The 19,412-nt window shown below is 35.1% G+C and overlaps 1 protein-coding gene and 1 long non-coding RNA gene across 3 annotated transcripts in view; one reads left to right on the top strand and one right to left on the bottom strand.

Moving 5' to 3' along the window:
- LOC136357837 (uncharacterized) overlaps positions 1 to 19,412 on the bottom strand; it is a 604,229-nt gene that overhangs the window by 181,179 nt on the left and 403,638 nt on the right. Inside the window, exon 2 of one of the 2 annotated variants that reach the window (XR_010742965.1) lies at positions 1,584 to 1,689. This is a non-coding gene — a long non-coding RNA (uncharacterized lncRNA). The remainder of the gene's footprint in view (positions 1 to 1,583; positions 1,690 to 19,412) is intronic. The other variant, XR_010742966.1, reaches the window with a different exon arrangement.
- The window catches only part of SLITRK1 (SLIT and NTRK like family member 1), a 497,090-nt gene that overhangs the window by 158,282 nt on the left and 319,396 nt on the right, over positions 1 to 19,412 (top strand). The window contains exon 2 of the mRNA XM_066313436.1: positions 1,600 to 1,691. The gene's annotated coding sequence lies outside the window, so the exon portion shown is untranslated. The remainder of the gene's footprint in view (positions 1 to 1,599; positions 1,692 to 19,412) is intronic.

Below are 19,412 nucleotides of genomic sequence, written 5' to 3'. Positions count from 1 at the left end.
AGCAGAGAGCAGAGAGCCAGCGCCAGTAGCCAGCAGCAGCAAAAGCAAAAACAAGCCAGCCAGCAGGCCCCGCCCCGCCAGAGGGGCAGCTGCCAGACACAACAATGTATCCAAGATATGGGATATAAGGGATATATGGGATCTGAGGCAGGTCAACCCAGAACAACAACATATCCTAAATGTATCTTTCTATGCTTAAGGATACACAATACAAGCCTTTTAAAAACAGTTCAAACACTTCAAAAAAGTTTTAAGGCAGTAAGTAAAAGTATTGTAAAAGTAAAGATTTGTATTGAAAAGTATTGTAAAAGTAAAAAGATTGTAAAAGTACTCTTTTTTTTTTTTTTTTTTTTTGTCTCCTCCTGTTAATACATAATTTGGTGTCCATTAGGAATTTTTTGTTTACTTAATTTTATTACTGCTGAATTATATAAAGTTAAAATACACCAAGTAACAACAAAAACAAAAAAATCAAGACAATATTAACATAACATAATATAATACAAAGTGTTGGATGTGGATAAAGGAATAAAAAAGAAATTAAAGTAAATGTGGTCCTAGAAACACAGAAATATACAAGTGCATTAGTGCATTAAAATCTGTTTATATCTGACTGTAATTGTAGGTTTACTTCTCAGAACATTTTGAATAAGTTTTGACTGTTCATTCTAATATTCCTATCTAAAGTGAAAAGTTGTTTACCCAAAACCAAAATGCATGACTGTGGTCTTCCAGTTTTAGCTAGCAGATTCTGAGGTAATTGAGAGTTGACTGTCAACCAGGATTCTGAGAAAAATAAATCTCCACAGTTACAAAGTTAGATGATCTATCAGTTTTCTGAACAAGTCATTCCTCTTTTGGTAAGTATACTACAAAAATAAAAATAAAAAATAAAAATAAATTCTAGAACCTGGATCCACAGATACAGCAAAATCAGTGTTTTTACAGTATGGTTTAACCCTTTCAACAACTCCAGTGATACTAAAAATCTAAATGTATCTGTTAGCAATATAACTTCTATACTTAAACTTGAATGCTTAATTCAATTGCCAAAACATACATGTGCAGAACCATTTGAAATACCCTGTGCCATGCAAAACATCAACACAGGTCTTGAAAATATCAGATGGAACCTGTTCTTGCTTTGCCCCAAGCTACTAGACTCACTAGAGGTTAGGTCAACATCTCCACTAAAAATTTTGTGTTCTCACAAGTGAATCTGGTTTCTAGTCAACGTAGCAAAAAACATGTAGAGGGATTGTCATCCATCCAAGAAGAGATATCTAAATGAGGGTGAACTGAAGTTTTTTGTCATTCTGATTATGTTTTCTTTCTCGCTTTGTGTTTCTAGAAATGCACTGACATTTGATGATGATGTAACTGTTGGAGTCATATTGTAATCCAGCTCAGTGAAACAACCCACTTTACAAAATAAGAAAGGACACATATTTAAACTTCCAGAGGAGCAAATGAATACAAGACTACATTAGCATTCACATTGTTCTGATAATTGTTCCTTTGTCTGTATTATCTCTGTTGTACAATGGTAGCAAACAGTATAAAAATTCCCTCCCTACAGTGACCTAATTAAGCAGGCAGGGAAAAAAAAAAAAAAAAAAAAAAAAAAAAAAAAAAAAAAAAAAAAAAAAAAAAAAAAAAAAAAAAAAAAAAAAGAGGGCTAATCCAAAACTGTACACATTGCTGATTAATATTCTGAGAGGTGGAGAAAGAAGGTGAGCAAATCCTTCTAACATGAATCAAAGTAAATTTGTTTAATCTAAATGAACCATATATGGGTTTTGTTATAATTAAGCACATTTATTGGATAGAGTTCCAAATGGAAGGATCAGACACTGGTCTGAGGCAGAGCTTAAAAACAACCATGTCAGTAATACATATTAGTAGGAAATGAGTAAATACTATGGAAGTTATAGGCTCAGTGGTAAAAAAATGTGAAAGGAGCTATGACATTGAGAGCACAAGTGTAACAGGAGGAGACAGGAGGAGGAATAAAGAATCATGGAGTGACACTGAGATAAAGATATTGTGGGAGAAGAGCCAAGGGAGAAATGAACCACACATCACTATCCAGGACAATCCCTAATGGCTGCAGGCTGGCATTCTCCTCCCAAAGAAATCATTGTTCTGCCTGCACAGCTCAGTGTAGAGCCTTGGTTTCCCCACCTGTCCACCTTCCCACTGAAGTCAGACTAATCAAATCCATCTTGAATATACTCTGTCTGCCTCATCTGCATTATCACATTCATAATCTCCAATAAACTGAGAATAAAAGTCTTATCTTCTCAGTCTACATTCTCATTTTGGCTTTGGATGTGACTTTTAGCATAGCTGGTGCTTCTCTTGGTGATTCATTTCCAAACAGATGCAAAAGATCTCATACCCACTCCATAAGAAAGATTGCTCAGAAATGTCTCTAGGCCTAACTATGTTGCAGATGTCTTGTTGAGAAGTTCTTTTTCATGTGTGGCAAAGAGGGAAAAGGAAAGGGATAGTGGTAGATGACTGAAAACATATATGGAAGCTGTCAGGGCTTATACTTCCTTTGTCATTTTTTCTGTGGCTTTTGTTTGTTGTTAGGTTGTTTTTTCAATGATAGCTTGTGTGTATTTCAGTTCACAAGTTGTTTTTTAATGAAAAAAAATACTGAAAGGGCACAAATCACATAGTCTGATGCTATGTATACTTAAAATACAGTCTTGTGGATTTTTAAGAATTGATCCAAGACTTACTGATGATCTTGAATCTTAACCAAATATTGTGACTTCTATAATAGATGGAATAGATAAAGATTCTGTATTTTGTATCCACACTGAGCATCTATAATCTTTTTTCTTCAGATTTATGGAAAGAAGGCTTTTATAGCTACAATTCAGTGCAAGATTTTAATGCTCCAGGTAAAAATAAAAGGTGGCTGAATACACTGAAGTATTTATTAACTGAGTCTGGTTCTCTGAGGGTTTGTATCAGCAAGATCCATTGACTGAGCTGAAAATTTTGTTCTGATATATTATGGCACAATTTTTTTTCCTGAATAGACCATCTAAGATTTATTTTCAAAGCCTCCTGCAGTCTGACATTCAAGGTAACAATATTCAAAAGACACAAAGAACTAGGAGGTGGTCAATTCTCATTTAAATTAACTACCTCATTCTATAATTTTCTCTTAATCATAATAAATAATATTTGTTGTCAATATATATTTTAAAAGCACTTAAAAATTTAAAAAAAAAAAGCTATTCTGTAAGTGTTATTCTATATTTGTGCTGCTTCTTCGCAATAGAAAGTCCACTGTAAATTTCTCTAACTGAAAGATTTTGGTCACTTATCTGTGGCCAAACAGATCAAACAAAATGCCATGTTCAGGGTAACACCAAATAATAAAAATTAGCAAGCTTTAGGTGAAAGAAAAGAGCTTTGAAACAGGAGTAAAAAAAGAGGTGTTTCTTTATATTTTATAACCTAAAAATTCTAATCCAAGAGGCAAAACCTAAGTAGTCCTTACACTAACTAATGGAAGAAAATATAGCCATGGAGTTTCCTCTTAAACATCAGTGTGTTAGAGTTGATCATAATAAAAATTCCTATGAAATTCTGACTGTTTCTTTATCCTATAATGAGGTGAGACTAGGAGGATGCATGACTGTTGCTCATCTATCTCTCAACGAGAATACTACTTTAAGGAAATTATCCATGCCATAGCTATTAGGAAAAAAGTTCATGGGAAACTTGTACCCACTATTATCATGAGGTCATAAGTGCCTCCACAGTGCTCCTTACAAAACTGTAATTTCATAGCTGGTTTTGGTTGGGATAGAGTTAATTTTCTTCATAGTAGCTGGTACAGTGCTATGTTTTAGATTTGCTTCAAAAGCAGCACACTCAACAGTGTGCTTCATGAATGATAAATGCAAAGTTTTCCATAGAAATTCCTACCTATAGGCAAAAGAGAAACATCTTAGAGTTTCCTATCTGACATTTCAAACAGTATTTGCTTTAGCATTCAAAATCCTTCTACTCCTACTGCTATTATACAGCCACCTCTGCAGTGCTTAGTCATCCTCAGAAGATGTGAGTAGAAGAGCTTCAAGGCTAGTTTTCTACAGTCTTAGCACTCCAAATGTGCAGATTCTCAACTAGATTTATAATTCTGCTTTAACTAAGTAGATATGCCAGCTCTTAGCACTTTCCATTTCTAACATTCTTCTGTCATGTTTTTGTTGTGAAGCATTCATCCTTTGAAATAAATTGCAAGCAGAATATTTGGAGTATCAGGTAGAATAAGCAAATGCTCAGACTTGAAAATAATTGCACTTTCTGACAGGCTTTGATGTCTTCTGTATTCACACCTGTCTTTAATAAAACCATCTAACTAATAACTACCAAAAATAAGTCTTATTCTTCCTTCTACCCATCATATTCTTTTTTGCACTCTAAAGTAATACACATAGTATTATTTCTCAACTAAGCAAGGTAAGCAGCAACAACAAAAAACATAAAAGTGCAAGATTTTTTCTATATTTGAAGACAAATTTTCAAAAAATAATAAAGAACTTAACAAATAAATCAGCATTATGAAACAATGAAGACTACTGCACATTTATATAATATAAGACTTATCATTATAAGCCCAGATCAACAAATGTGGGAGAAATTGTGATAATAGTGTTGAGGTGCTTCCAGAGCTCAAAAAAATCTGAAATGTCAATCAATTTTCCCTTTGAAATCCTATTTTATTACATGTACCTTCAATGAATTGAGCCATACAGTAACACACATATTCACTTAGAAACATATGATCTTTTTTATCTTGTATGAGCACGACACAGGAATAACCATTGTTTCCTGAATCAGACTGATGGAGAACTATGCCAAGCATTATTTAAACCTGCGTGAAGATTGTCCTCTGAACACACCATTTTCCATTTTTGTGAGGGAGTGAGCTATATATGTTGGTGTGAATATGTCAGACATCCTGCCACGGACTAGTCAAGAATAGGTTGACTATAAAAGCAGTTCTAAAGCTCACTCCTCACCCTTTTCAACCATCTACCATATGGTGTAAATTTAAGGGATCTACAGACTAGAAATCAGACTGAAGGAAATCGACAAACCAAGAGCAAAAGCACAAACCCACTCCATTTCATGGTGAGAAGCATCTTTATGAAGCACAGCTGTGTCAGTAGAGGGGTATGACTCTTCTGACTAAGTGTAAGCATTTGTAGATACCTACATGAGAGCTTATGTTCCTGAGCTTCATTTGCTTCTTAAATCTAAGCTTCTAGCACCATTTAAGACACTTGGCTAGTTCTTCTAGTTTCTCTTCTGCCTCTTCAAGAATGAGTTTCTGATTCCTGTCTGCCACTTTTGGGCAGATGTTCTAGAGACTGCAATGTGTATTAGAATTCATGAGGTTAGACAATTGAATTGAATCCATGGGTTTTTTTTAGCAGTGTGACAAGATGCAGTTAACCCCAAGAATGCCATTGCTCATTAACAGTAAAAAAAAAGAGGCAAAGAATGACCAGTTGATACATAGTCACCCTTAGTGGAGATGACAAATTCAGGTCATATGAATTCCTCTCCAGGGTCTTTATGAAACAACACTTAAAGGATATAAACTAATTAAAAAAAATTTAAATAATGAATTTCAAGAGCTGCAAGCTTTTTGGTTTTTTAATGTTTAGATACTCTTAAAGAAAAACAGAACTTTCCCTGTTACAAATGAAATTCTTTATTGTTTATTGAAAAATAACAATCAGCCATAGTCGTAAGGTAAAATAATTTGTAATGATGTAAATCTAAAAGTGAATTTTAGTAACAGATTGTTTTTTACTGCTGTATTTTCTAAATGCATGTTTATATACATGATCTGTCATAAGTAAAAATACAACAGAAAATCATTTGCCTAAATGATTTTGTACTACATCTTAGCAGAGATCACTTCAAAACCTTCCAAGAAACAAAAGTAGTTCAGTTTTGATAAAAGGAAGTTGGTGACTACTGCAGGGAGGAATGTAAGAAGATTTAGAAGGAAAACCTCAGTGCTACAGTCTATTTATAATTTATATACACAGATGGCAAGATAAATGGTGTGACAAGTAGAAATAATCACTCCGTCATATTCACTAACCATATTCTAACAGATGTGATACTCACAATGCATCTTTTCATCATTGTAAGAATGCAATGGAATGGGGTTTTTTTACTACTTGCCTTGAAGAGAAACTTCCTGACTGGTTTACATTACAGATTTATCTTGCACTAAGAACTGAACTTATCTCCTTCTTGATACCCTAGTACTTGAAAATTCAAATAAATTCTTGTTTTTCAGTCTTGCAAATATTGTTCTGTCTTAGATTGCTCCATCATGGCTGTCAATCTCCAGCAGAAGAAAACCGTCTCACTCAGAGTGGTGACCTTTGTGTTTGTACATGCTACACTCCAAGCATGTTCTTCACTATTGCTTGAAAGACACAAAGAAATAGTTGTTTGGATTTTTTTTTCTATAATTCTACTTTCATACCAGGCAACTTTTTTAAAAGCTTCTTGAACTTTTGTTTTCAAAGGTTATGCATATTATAATTTCTTTTTCTGAGAGTTATAATAAAGCCTGATTTTTTCCCTTTTTTTCTGAAATCTTTCACCAGTACAATTTAACTGCTTCCAGTTATACCACACTTGCTGTAATAATAATAAAATTAAAATCCATTTGGTAATATTATTGCTATCTTAAGTTAGGCAAATAGTCAGCTGATAAAAACTGAAGTAGCTATAACCCAAACAATCAAAACTGAAGGTAACAAAAAAACCCTTCAAATTCACTAGGAAAGTGAAATTATTAGCAAAACCCACAAGTTTCTAGTGTAGTAATCCGAGGTAATTGCAACAAACTTTGATTCTAGAAAAAGAACAAGTTCTTAACATTAAATGTAGATATTTAGAAAGATAGACCTACTTGATGTTTTCAGTTCTTCAAGTAATTTCACTAAGGCTCATTAAAAAGAAATTAGCAACTTCTCTAAAAGGTCAAACAGAAATCAAATCTTCTATGAAATTATGAAACAGTGGCCTCACAGGGAACAGACTTCAAGAAACTTTTCCTGAATACTACAGTAATATATATAGGATATATGAAATGTAAGAAGTTTTAGTTTTTATGTACTTTATGCTTTTCAGGCACTCTATAGAAATATTCAGGTGCTATCACAGTGATCAATATCTAGTAAAAAAAAAATTAAAGAAACTGTTACATGTAAGGAAAAACAAAACAAAAGAGAAGTCTACATACATACCTTTGCCTGCCTTTGACCAAATTATCGTCCCAACATCTCTCTACAGTGCAAACATGGATATTGACCACAAGATAAAGACATTCTTGTTCATATTAGTGCTTACAGTTATATGTTCACCCAGTGAACTACTATTGACTACCATTGAAATATAGAATAATAGGGTCAAAAGGGACTCACAAGGATCATCAAAGTTCAGCTCCTGGTTGGTCCTGCACAGGACAGCCCCAGGAGTCACATCATGTACCTGAGAGTTCTCCAAACACATCTTGAAGTCTACCAGGCTTGGTCCTGTGACCACTTCCTTGAGAAGCCTGTTCCCGTGTCCAGCCGCCCTCCAGGTGAAGACATTATTCTAATATCCAGTCTTAACCTCCACTGACACAGCTTCAGGGCATTTGCTTGAGTTCTGTCACTGCTCACCACAGAGAAAGGATCAGTGCCTGCCCCTCTTCTTCTCACATGAGGAAGTTGCAGACTGCAATGCGGTCTCCCCTCAGTCTCCTCCAGGTTGAACAGACAAAGTGATCTCATCCTCTCTGTGTATGTCTCCACCACTGTCATGTCCCTCCTCTGAATGCTCTCCAGTGGTTTAATGTCTTTCTTATATTGTATCATCCAAAACTGCTCCAGCACTCAAGGTGAGGCCGCCCCACTGTGAAGCAGATTGGACAATCCCCTCCTTTGCCCAGCTGTGATGCTGTGCCTGATGCCCCTCAGAGGGGGGCTGCCCCTCCTGGCCGCCAGGGCACTGCTGACTTGTGTTCAACTTTTCATCAAGGAGGATCCCCGGATCCCTTTCCACAGTGCTGCTTTTCACCATGTCTTTCTCCAGTCTGTAGATACATCATATAATTTTGCATTGCCCTGGTTTTATCCTAAGCTATTTTTTCTTGTCTTTTTGCTTCCCAGAATAGGCTTTAAATAAGTAATTTTCTGTACAGGATGCCTGCAAGAGGTATGGCAGGTAGTATGAGGCATTGTGCTGTCAGAGGGAAAAAGTGAGTGTACAGTGGGATTTACTGAGCTGTGACAATGACCTTTACTGCCGCAAACACATACACAATGCAACACACACTGAGGTCTTTTATGAATATTTTCAGCTGCAGGAATGGGAAAATTTAGCCAGCATGATTATACATTCCCTGATGCATAATGGAGGAAAAAGTGTCTCTTTCTGTATCTGTTGCATCACCAAAAGGTTTCAGAAAGCTGTACAAGGCTACATGTCAAGTGGTGTAAGTATAAAATAGTAAGCATGATATTGCTGCAAGTTCTGAAATATGCCGGTGACTTGGATTTCCATGGAAGATTAACATTTTTATTAGCATCCAGAAAGCCAAACTGCACAATGAGTCTGGCAAATGTACCAACTGCTGATAGCCAGTAATTCCAGGTAACAGAAGGCACCTGATGTGATGTTCAAATATTTATTTTCATTTTTGATCTACTTGTTTCTTTTCTGGAACATACTGAAGATGTGTGCCCTCTTGTAAACAGATGAGAATCAAACAATGCTTTGAATACAACCAGAACTGATGTGTAACAGATGCTTCTTTGTGGCTAGCAGTATATTTTCATCTAAAAGTTTCAAAGAAGCTCTGCTTTTAATAATTGGTATTTTCTATTAAGAAGGCAAATAGCATTAGTCACATTGGGCATAATTGCCTAAAACTCAGTAAACACTGTAAAAACAGATCAGTTCAAAACTGTCTAAACATATAGGTGATTAAACTTATAAGCATGTGCTCATCCTGCAGGTACAAAAGTGATCATTGTAAGCTTACTGGTGCCCATGCTCGGCCTGTTGATTTCCAGAAAGTGAAGTGTATGTTGCAAAACACATGAAGTACTGAGAAATGATGGCGACCTTTTATATAAAGCCACTACCTTGAGCACAAAACTTTAAAGATTTCCTATCTCAGTGTCTGTTCTCTTTTTCCTTTCAGAATAACTTGCTTAAATTCATCAAGGCTGCTGTTAACTTGACAAACAATTTCTGAAGTAAGTAAGATCTGTAACTACTAAACTGTGAACATTTGACTAATTGCATTGTGGCATTAAAAAAGACAGAAACATTACCAAAAAATAAATCTTCCTTGCTGTGTACAATTGTATTTTTAACTCATCCAAAAAGCTTACAGGCATCAGGCATGTAATATTTCTGCTGAATTTCTCAGCTATCTTTATGTGGGTGGACAAAAAGCAAAAAAAAAAAAGCAAAAAAAAAAAAAAAAAAAAAGCTTATGTCTTTCCATAAATTCGAAGTTTATCTGCATTTGTCTGAACTGGCTTCAGGATAAAAGCCTTTTTTTTGTGAAGAGGTTAATTATGCCAGCAGCACAGAATATTCTGCTTATACTGGCATTCAATTTCATTTCAGATTTCTCTTCCTAATACCTTTAGTGAATTTTCGGGCTTTTCTGTTAACAACTTGCTTCTCAGTGGGTTAGGAAATGCTTGTCTGTCACAGAAGTCTATCAAGTACTTTGCCAAACCACATGCATACTGACAGTTACCATATACTGATGAGAGATGAATACTGATGCCATAGTTGCCATGGAATAAATACTAAACACGAAACAGCATGATCCTCATCACAACAGGCACATTGAATAGTTCAGTGCTAATGTGATCATATTTCACAGGAAGCCTTTAATTTTCATTGTCAGGTTCCTGTCATAACCTTCCAGATAGCATGGCTGTTGTAAACCTTTCCTCTTTCTTTTGTAAACCTGGCCAGTCCTTGGATTTCTGCCATGTCAGGGAGCTGGCAGCCAATGGAACAGATGGATCACACAAGAAACAGGCTCTTCTTTACTGAGATGGATGATGACTGTATAAGGTGGCAGGGCTAATCAATTTACCTGCACATCCCAGGTTACACACAGCACAGGTAAACACTTAGGAGAATCACACCGATGACTGTGCAGCAAGAAGTCAAGCAGAGCAATCTGCAAAAGGAAGTACTCACCTTATGAAAGATGTAAGAGGAATGTAGAACCCTAATAAGTTGCGTTTAGATCATTCAAGACAGCTAAACTTTTTAATGCCTCCCTTTATTAAAATGTTCTCCTTTACTCCTGAAATTTACTTTCCTCAGTTTCAAATTCACACCTCTTTTAATCTGGATTGGATTTGATTTCCCAAACCTCATTTCTATTGTCCCTGACAGCTGCCATCTTCATCTGCTCCCTAGTTTCTGGCTGAACATACCACTTCTTCAACAAAAATTCTACACCTTGACAAGATGGGAAATTTCATAATACCACAGATTTAAGGTCAAAAGGAACCATTAGATCATCTGATCTCACCTCCTACACAGCAGAGGTTATTTCATGCCAGTGTAATTTTGTTTATTTCATGCTAGTCTACTGTCATATTGAAGATATTAGCTTAGTTTTTTAATCTTCAACCTTAATTCTACATACTTCCATAATACTTTTTTTAATAAACTTTTCCCTGTGTAAAACCTTCAAAACTACTATTATTTTTCACTAATATTATGAATAAAACAATAAGTGTAGAATTGTGCTCATTTTCCTGTATGGATTTAAAAGATTCAGGTAATCTACACTACTCTATGACACCTAAAGGACAAAATTCTAATCGATAGAATCTATCCTTGGGTGTTAGTCATAAAGGACATATTGAGAAATAAATAGAAAGAAATTCACAATTTAAAAGTCAGGAGAAATAAAGCAGCTAATCTTTTCTTTTTTTCTTTCAGTCCACCCACACAATATCTAAAGACGGCTGAGAAATTCAGCAGTAATATTAAATGCCTGTGAGCTTTTTAGATGAGTTTAAAAACAACTGTGCACAGTAAGGAAGGGGTTTTTTGCATATTTCTATTTTATTAGTCCTACAATGTAATTAGTCAAATATGCACATCATTGAAGTCACTTGAATGCATACTTATGGGTGGGAAATATGATTTTGAAATTCTTCATTACTTGTTTATGTATTAATTTCATACCTTTAGAGAGAGAACTCTCATTCTTCTACAAATTAGTACGTGGTCAGAAATCCTTTCATATTAACATTCTAAGATATGGAATTCAGTTAAAATTATGTTGATGCTTTATGAACTGGTAACCAGTAAAACCCAAATTTAACTTGTTTCCAACTGTCAAAATATTACATATTGAAAACACTAGCCCAGAAAATGTGTATGGATTTTTTTTTTTAATTAAATCAATTTGCATGTATACTGTATGTGCATAAATTGAAGTTCTAAAACAATTTCATATAATAAAGATTATGGGAATAATTCTTCCATAAACACTGTTGTTCTTGAAACTGGAATGACATCTATTGTATCAGGAAAACAGTACAGCAACCTTTTATGACATAGCAGCTTTCAGGAATACTATACTATGGTATAGTGGGTATACAAAGGTTGTTTTGCAACTATTTAATTCACAGTTTTCTATCCTGGTCTGGACAAAAATGTAGAAAACCTGTTTTTTATCCAAATTGCAAAAGTTTTGAAACTCTTAATATGTAAATGGTAAAATTATACTTGTATAATTATATAATTACTGGAGTAGATAATTTTTTTCTCATCTACGCCCAAGCAGTCAACAAAACCTAAAGACCAAATATTCCCAAGCAAGTGTTCATGTCAGTATTTCAGTTTGACTTTAGTCTTCTGGAAGAAGAGGTGTAAGGGAGCAAAATCCTCATTTCTTTGAAACTTCATGGTCAGTTACAAATTTGCAATCATATTTGAGAGATGAGAAAATATATAAATAATTTCAAGGAGGTTTCATATGTTGAACAGAAACACAGACATTTGATACTTTGATGTCTCCCATTACCTTGTGATTAAAGGGATAAAAAAAGATACATACAAATTGGTTGCCTAATTTGGAAAACAACTTTTTGCGGACAGAGCACATGATCATTTTAAAGATGACTGATGGAAATTCTAAAAGATGAAGACGTAGAAAACAATCAGGAAAAAAAAGATAACCAAGGTAGAACACAACAAAATAGAGCATCTGTTCCATTTTAAAAAACATTCATATAGTTTTATTTTTCAAAATATTTTAGTAGACATAAAAAGATATTATCATCTTTTAAAACTCAACAGAAAACACCTTGTTGAGAGAAAGCTTGATAAATTCAACTAATTTTTAATAGACAGCTACCCATAAGTGTGCATGGAAGCAATGAGGGAAAAACACTGTGTCCTGGTTTGGAGTAAATTAGGGAAGAACCTCCAAAAGGAGTCCCCTAAACCAAACCTCCACCACCCCTTCTTCCCCCCAGCCCTGGGTTCGGGAAGGAAAATACCTCGGAGGAAAGTGGAAAAACCGGTTTATTGACAAAAATGCACTCCCCAACACGGAATAGTGGGAAAAGACGGGTTACTGTGATGAGGAGGGTGCTGATGCGTCTGTTGCAAGCCCCGGGACTTCTCCAACTTCTCAGGTCAGGTCAGGTCCGGAGCCGGTTCAAACCTTGGGCGGGGGGGGGGGGGAGAAGGAAGGAGGGGAAAAAAACCAAACAGAAGCAGCGGGGGGGAAGAAAAACGGCGGCAGGGGCAGCCGGAGAGCAGAGCGAAGCAAAGCGAAGAGAAGAAGGCAAAAGCAGCCGAGCCAGCTGAAGCACGAACCGAAAACAGCCAAGAAGGGAAAAAAAGAAAAGCAGGAACTGCAGGCTCCCGCCCAAGAGGGCGGGATTCAGCTGCGAGACATAACAACATATCCAAGATATGGGATGGATATATGGGATAGGAGGCAGCTCAACCCAGAACACACTGCCATAAAAGTTTCATAAAAATACAGCCACAACAGCTTAGGTCAAGGGTTACTGAGATGTAAGTGAAAAACAAACCACTGAATTGCAAATAGAAGGGTCCTTATAATTACAAAGATTAATGCATCTGTGACATTGTGCACCAATCTACTACTTGATTTCTCCAAGGGAATCGCTGCTGTTCTGGACACTAGCCAAAGAAATTGTTCTCTCAGCACTGAGTTTTGTCACCTGATCTGTCATCCAGGGCAATCTTCCCACCCTGTAATCTGCTCTAGGCTACTTCAGAGATCACTTTGGATGTATTGCCCACTCCCTGCTCTTTATGCTGTTACAAGTATACTACAATAAAGTTATAGCCATGGAAAGACTAACACTGTAGCAGTTATGAACAGTGTTAAGATAGGATGTAATGCTGAAATAATAGTCCAGAAGCTGATGGCAGCCATCTGACAGAGATGACAGCAGGACATGTACTTAAGGGGAGCTGTGTGCTTTCTAGATACTCTGTTAGAGGTTGTGCAGTGAGTCATTTTAGCATGAATGATGCCTTGATACGCTGTTGTGCACCACTCCTGCAATTCATTCAGCAACTTCTGTGTCACTTGACAGAAAGAAGAGAATTTTATCTTTGTGTACATGATCCTGCACATCTCCCACTTTTCCATCAAAGTCTCATACATTTTGATTGCAATTGCTGATTGATTCTGGTGTTCTGTGCCTTCAACTAGGCATCTGAGTACTATCTTCCACCAATCTACTGTCATTCCCATACTTTGTGTCTTGGTCATGTTAAATTTACACTTTCATCTTCCTAGGTGGGCACTGTTGATATTGGTCCATTACCACTATTTAACACACTTGTGGATTGTTCTGCCAGGGTTTATATGCACATAATTAGTATGTCACAGTCCTCAGAGCCACACAAGTTCTTGAGCTTGCTATGGGTTCCATGCCCATGTGTGACTATGATATAACCACTGCCTTGACTGGAAGCTTCACATCCTTGATGCCTGTTAAACAGCCAGAACTATCTGCCTAGTTTCCCACAGGATGGCTCGTTCTTTTCAGCTTCTTTATAAATGATATTCTGTAAAGGAATATATGTGAAGAATCTAGACATAGATTCAACTACATATTGCCTTATTTACTCATCTATATTTCCCATCTTTTTCCCTTTCTGGAAGTGATGGCTTCAGTCCATTTTTTATAAGGTTGCTCACATTTTCTTCTTCCCTGTGCATTTTCAATGTCTTGTTTCCATTGACCTCACTGGTTTTATCTATGCTAGGCAATTAAAGTGCCTTCAGACATGCCCTTACATCTGGAGGTGAAGGTATTGAATTCATCTTATTTTTGGCAACAGTACATTATTTATTTATTCTCTGTTTTTCTGACAATTTTCAATGGTAATAATTAATCATTTTTGTACTTTACAGCATATACTTGTTTTCTCAATTCAGTTCCCTTTGGAATATCCTTCAACTTCTGATCCTTAGTGAGAATACATGCTGCAGTTGCTCAAAGCTGAGAACGTCTTGTAGAGGAGAAGAGGCTTTGCTACATGTCTTGAATATGAGGACAAGGCTCAGAAGTATGGCCTAGCTTCAAGGCCAAGGAGGAGAGAAAGAGGGAAGGAGAGAGGGAAAAGAGAGCAGAGGTGGGTGGAAGTGACCTTTCACATCCTGTAATTAAAGGGGATCTTATTTTGCTGATAGCACATATAGAAAATTAAGTAGTTACAGTGATATGTCAGGACTGACCACAGAAGTGATAGACTGAACTATGATAAAGCCACCCTGAAATTCATTTGGAACAAATATATTTGGGTCAAAGAATGGAGCTGCAGGAAAAGGTAGATTATACTAATTTTTTTTTCCAGAACTCCTTGAAAGGTCTCCTTTGTTTCTCTCTAGTGGGGAGAGAAGTTGGGGAGATCTTTTCAATGCCTACAAGTACCAGAAAGTAGGGTGCAAAGGGTATAGTGATAGGCCATTTTCAGTGATGATGACAGGACCAGAGGCAACGGGTTCAAACTGAAGTATGGGAAGTTCCGTCTGATCATCTGGTGATACCTTTTCTTATGGTCAGGATGACCAGGTACATGTTGCCCACAGACACTGCAGAGTATCCATTCTTAGAAACAGTCAAAAGCCTCCTAGGCATGGTCATCAGCAACTGCCTCCATGTGGCCCTATCTGAGCAAGGGATTTGGACTAAATAACCTCTAGAATTCACTTCTAACCTCTATTCACTTCTAACAACTATTCTTTGATATTTAGATCCCTGTGACATAACCACTCAATTAGAAACCTGAAGATGATTACTTCCAAAATCAAACATTTTGCATATCACCAGCTATTTTGAGCTAATTGAAGACAGTTTCAAGGAAAAAAAAAAAAATTCCAAACCACCTTCGGTGTACACAAGCTTGGGTAAATCATATAATAGGTATCCTTAATTTGATATTTAATTAACTGAGTACTTAATCATTTGGCATTTTGCTAGACAGCCTTAAGACAGTTCCCTGAAATTTCAGAGTTGTTTTCTCCATCGTAAGATGTTCCAGTCAGTAGCTTTTATGTTTGCATAATATTTTTTATAATTCAGCATTGCACTCTTAATTACAAGTAATATTAAAGCAATCAAAAAAGTGTAGTAAATGGAGAACTATGCAAGATATTCTGTCTACTGATAGATCACATTATTTTCAAATAATGAAAGCAACAGGATTCATAACATGAAGCTGTCACATACATTTTAAAACGAAGAAAATATTTAGATTGGATTCAGCTTTTTACTACTGTACAAAAAAAAAAACTGTTTTACGAATGCATCAAGTTTTTAGCCTGACTGGAAATCAGTTTGTTTTGTTTTGTTTTTTTTTAATTAGGCTTCAGTTATAATTGAAATTGTTGTTCTTTTCTATTGATTAGTGCTTTCATCAGAGCCTCTTAAAAATTCTGATTACTGTTGGCTAATACTGTTGGCTAATAAGATAATAAGTTATCTTATTTTAAAGATGGAGAAACTATTTTCCACAATCCTTTAGGTTTTTTAAGAGTCACACAGAAAATACATTATAATTCTGGGAACAAGATTTGGATTGCCTTGGTGAAGTCAATAATTGTATGGTGTAGAAAAATGCAAAAAACCTTTGAATTGTAATTGGGTCAAAATGTCCACATACAACTTCTAAACTTGAACTTTCACAGAGTTAATTTTCTCTGTAGAGGATTCTTTGTATTCTAATGGAATGTACATGTACATGTACATCACAAGTTAGAAAATAAATTCTTAAAGGTTTCCAGATTTTTGAGAAGAATCTTGACTGACACAAATTACAAACAAAAGTGAAATATTTCTGTTACACATCTTTAGAAAGCTGGCATTATGAGATTTCTGTTTACAAAAAATTGGGTGTTTTTTTGATGTCTCTAATAATGATTGTGAAATTTTGCATGCAATCAAATAACTTCAAATCTGCAATGTTAGAACTCTGTTTAATAGCAAAATCCAAGTATGTCTACAGGGACAAGACGATAAAGAAGTAGTACATTTCAGTTTTGCAAGCATGATTTTAAGTTAAATATTTGGTATTGGGATATTGATGAGTACAAGACTGTTTAAATGCCACATCATATTTTTTGGAAGAAAACCAATGTTGATTTCATAAGAATGCTAAGAACAAAAATCATGTCAGATAAAGATCACAGTTGTGATAAAATTAGATTTAGAAACGCGAATGCAGAAATATTAGTGCATAATCATTTTAAAGACACACTTTAGGCAGCATTCAACTGCAGTACATGTCTATTGCAGGACTCTAACAACCATTTTGCTTATGTAGGTATGCTCAAGATTTTCATAAAACAATCTCTTTTGTGTCTCTCCTGATGATTGTATAAAAGTGATACAAAAATCATGTTTGTTAATGAACACTTTTCCAGGTTTCCAAAGAAATTTCAAATAGAAATGTAAATCAATCAACCTTTTACTCCATCCATCCATCCATCCACCCACCCATCCAAAACCCCAATAGAAAAGGCACAAAAGAAGTGAATTCTGAAGGTGAATAAGTAAAGGACTCTAGCTTTGCTACTCACTTCTTCTGATATAACTTGCAAATTATATATGATTTGGGTTTTACAATGAGGCTGGTTATTTCTGTAACAAAATGTTGATTTTATTAAAAATTGGGAAACTGCATTGATCATATTCTTGATTGGTTCATTTTGCTATGATATGTAAATACCTTCACTGCAAATTAAACACATTCAGCATTAAATTTTCAGTTTTCATAAAAAAATATAGCTCAATAGTGGTTATTATTTTATATAAATGAAATTATTATCTAAAATAGTAATTTCCAGTAAAATATATTTCACATTATTTAACACTTTGTTCCTATATATCTTTATTTTTTTATTAAAATATAAAGTTTTGATAAATTAAAAGAAGATACTTTGGGAAAACAAACTTCTCAGTCTCTGTAAGCTACAATTATTACATTCTAACTAGCAAAACAAAAAAAAAATCTCTTAATTCCCTGAAATTTTTATATTCAATTACGTTATTGTACTTACTTCGACTGTCAATTAAGAAGGGATTTTTATAATAAAAAAAGTTTACCCTAGCTCTCAAACTGAAACTCTTCAGATTTTCCAGTTACTTAATTCAGAAAGGGGCATTAAAACACCAGAATTCAGGGCCCAGTCTCAAATTTTATGTGTTGGAACACACACTTTTATCTTCAATATTAGTGAAAGTGCTTGTTCCTGGAATAAAAAATCTGAGGAAGGATCCATGCTCAGAAGCAATCAAGACTACTAAGTGGAATAATAGAAATTATATTGAATGGACTTGGAAAATATTTCTGTGCCTTTACACATATTTGTGGTAATTAGTGTTCTAATTACTGACAGCAGATATAGTCTCTTTGCCCTCTTTCTGTAGCTGAAAAATACATATATCTAATAAAAGTGCATAAAAGAACAAATATGGTCAGAAATTTGTGATAAAAGTTAAATAAGATAATTGGATGATGGAATAAACAAAAATAGACATCTTTGAAACTGTGAATGGCATGAGGAAGACAACTGTTTGTTGTCCCTCTCAAAATACAAATTAATAAAACTAGCAGATGTTAGATACAGAATAAACATAAGGAGGAATTTTTTTATAAAATGGAAACTTCAGTTGTATAACTTCTAGCCACAGCTAGATGGATAGTCAAGAGATAATGGACAACTCTGAGCAAAGGAGAACCATCAAGAGATTCTAAAAAGCTAGAAAACTTTGTTGGCAAGTTTCTCAGATGCCAATTCTTTGTAGCTGGGAAAATTTCTGAGAAATATCACCGAGAGTTTACCTTTTCCTAATACTATATTATGACCCTATCTTTCTGTTGTAATCCTGTTTTGGGGACAGGATTCTAAGTTAGAGACACCTTTGAACCAACCTCTGATGGTGCAAGCTAGGGCGTTCTTTTCTGATCTTATGATTGAACATTGAGCAGTTTGTTCAACAGCCACACGGAAGATGACAATACATCACAGGGAACATAGAAAGGAAGAGACAGAGATCAAAATTCTTTTGGTTTTCAATCATTACGAGATTTTTTAAAAAATATTTTTAAAACTTCTTGGGAAATAACTTCATAAAGTTTAAATGGAATTTATTACTTGATGAGTCAAATTCCAGTTTTTAATAAATAACGTTTCCAATCACTTCAATTCAAGACCTCAAAAAACACATTTACAAAAATACTGTTTTTTGGAAATAATTAAATCTATCTCTCAAACTAAGAAAAAGAGGCAGAAAAATTTTGAAGTACATGATCACAGAGGAAAAGTTAAAATTGAAAAATGGAAAAGTCTTTATTTTAATTAAAATAGAGAAATAACTAAGTAAATAACACACTATTAAAAAAAAAAAAAAAAAAAAAAAAAAAAAAAAAAAAAGCCAACCCAAAACTGTCCTTAAAAAGTCCCAAGTTAGAAAAATGCAGATCCCTCATACAGTGCAAATCAGATTTAATGGTGACAATATTTTCATTATTTTAAAGTGCTTTTGTGCTGTGTGTGGGAAAAGTCTGGGTGTAAAATTATATTGTAATAAAGAGAGATTGCAGTCAGTATGGCTGACTTCCTACACACAATCTAAGGGAGACAAAACTTAGATTGCAGTTCGTTAGTATATCACTTTGAAAAGGTTCTTCCAGTTGTGAAATGGTAACAGTTAATGACTCAATCAGTCAGACATTTACAAAATCCCCAGTGGCTTTCATGGGACCACGTTTGCACCCCTCCAGCTGAGGGGGAGGAGAAGAGGTTT

Source organism: Sylvia atricapilla, chromosome 2, assembly GCF_009819655.1.
Source record: "Sylvia atricapilla isolate bSylAtr1 chromosome 2, bSylAtr1.pri, whole genome shotgun sequence".
Classification (NCBI taxonomy): domain Eukaryota; kingdom Metazoa; phylum Chordata; class Aves; order Passeriformes; family Sylviidae; genus Sylvia; species Sylvia atricapilla.
Note: the sequence above shows the minus strand (reverse complement) of the source record. Positions and strands in the feature narration are given on the sequence as shown.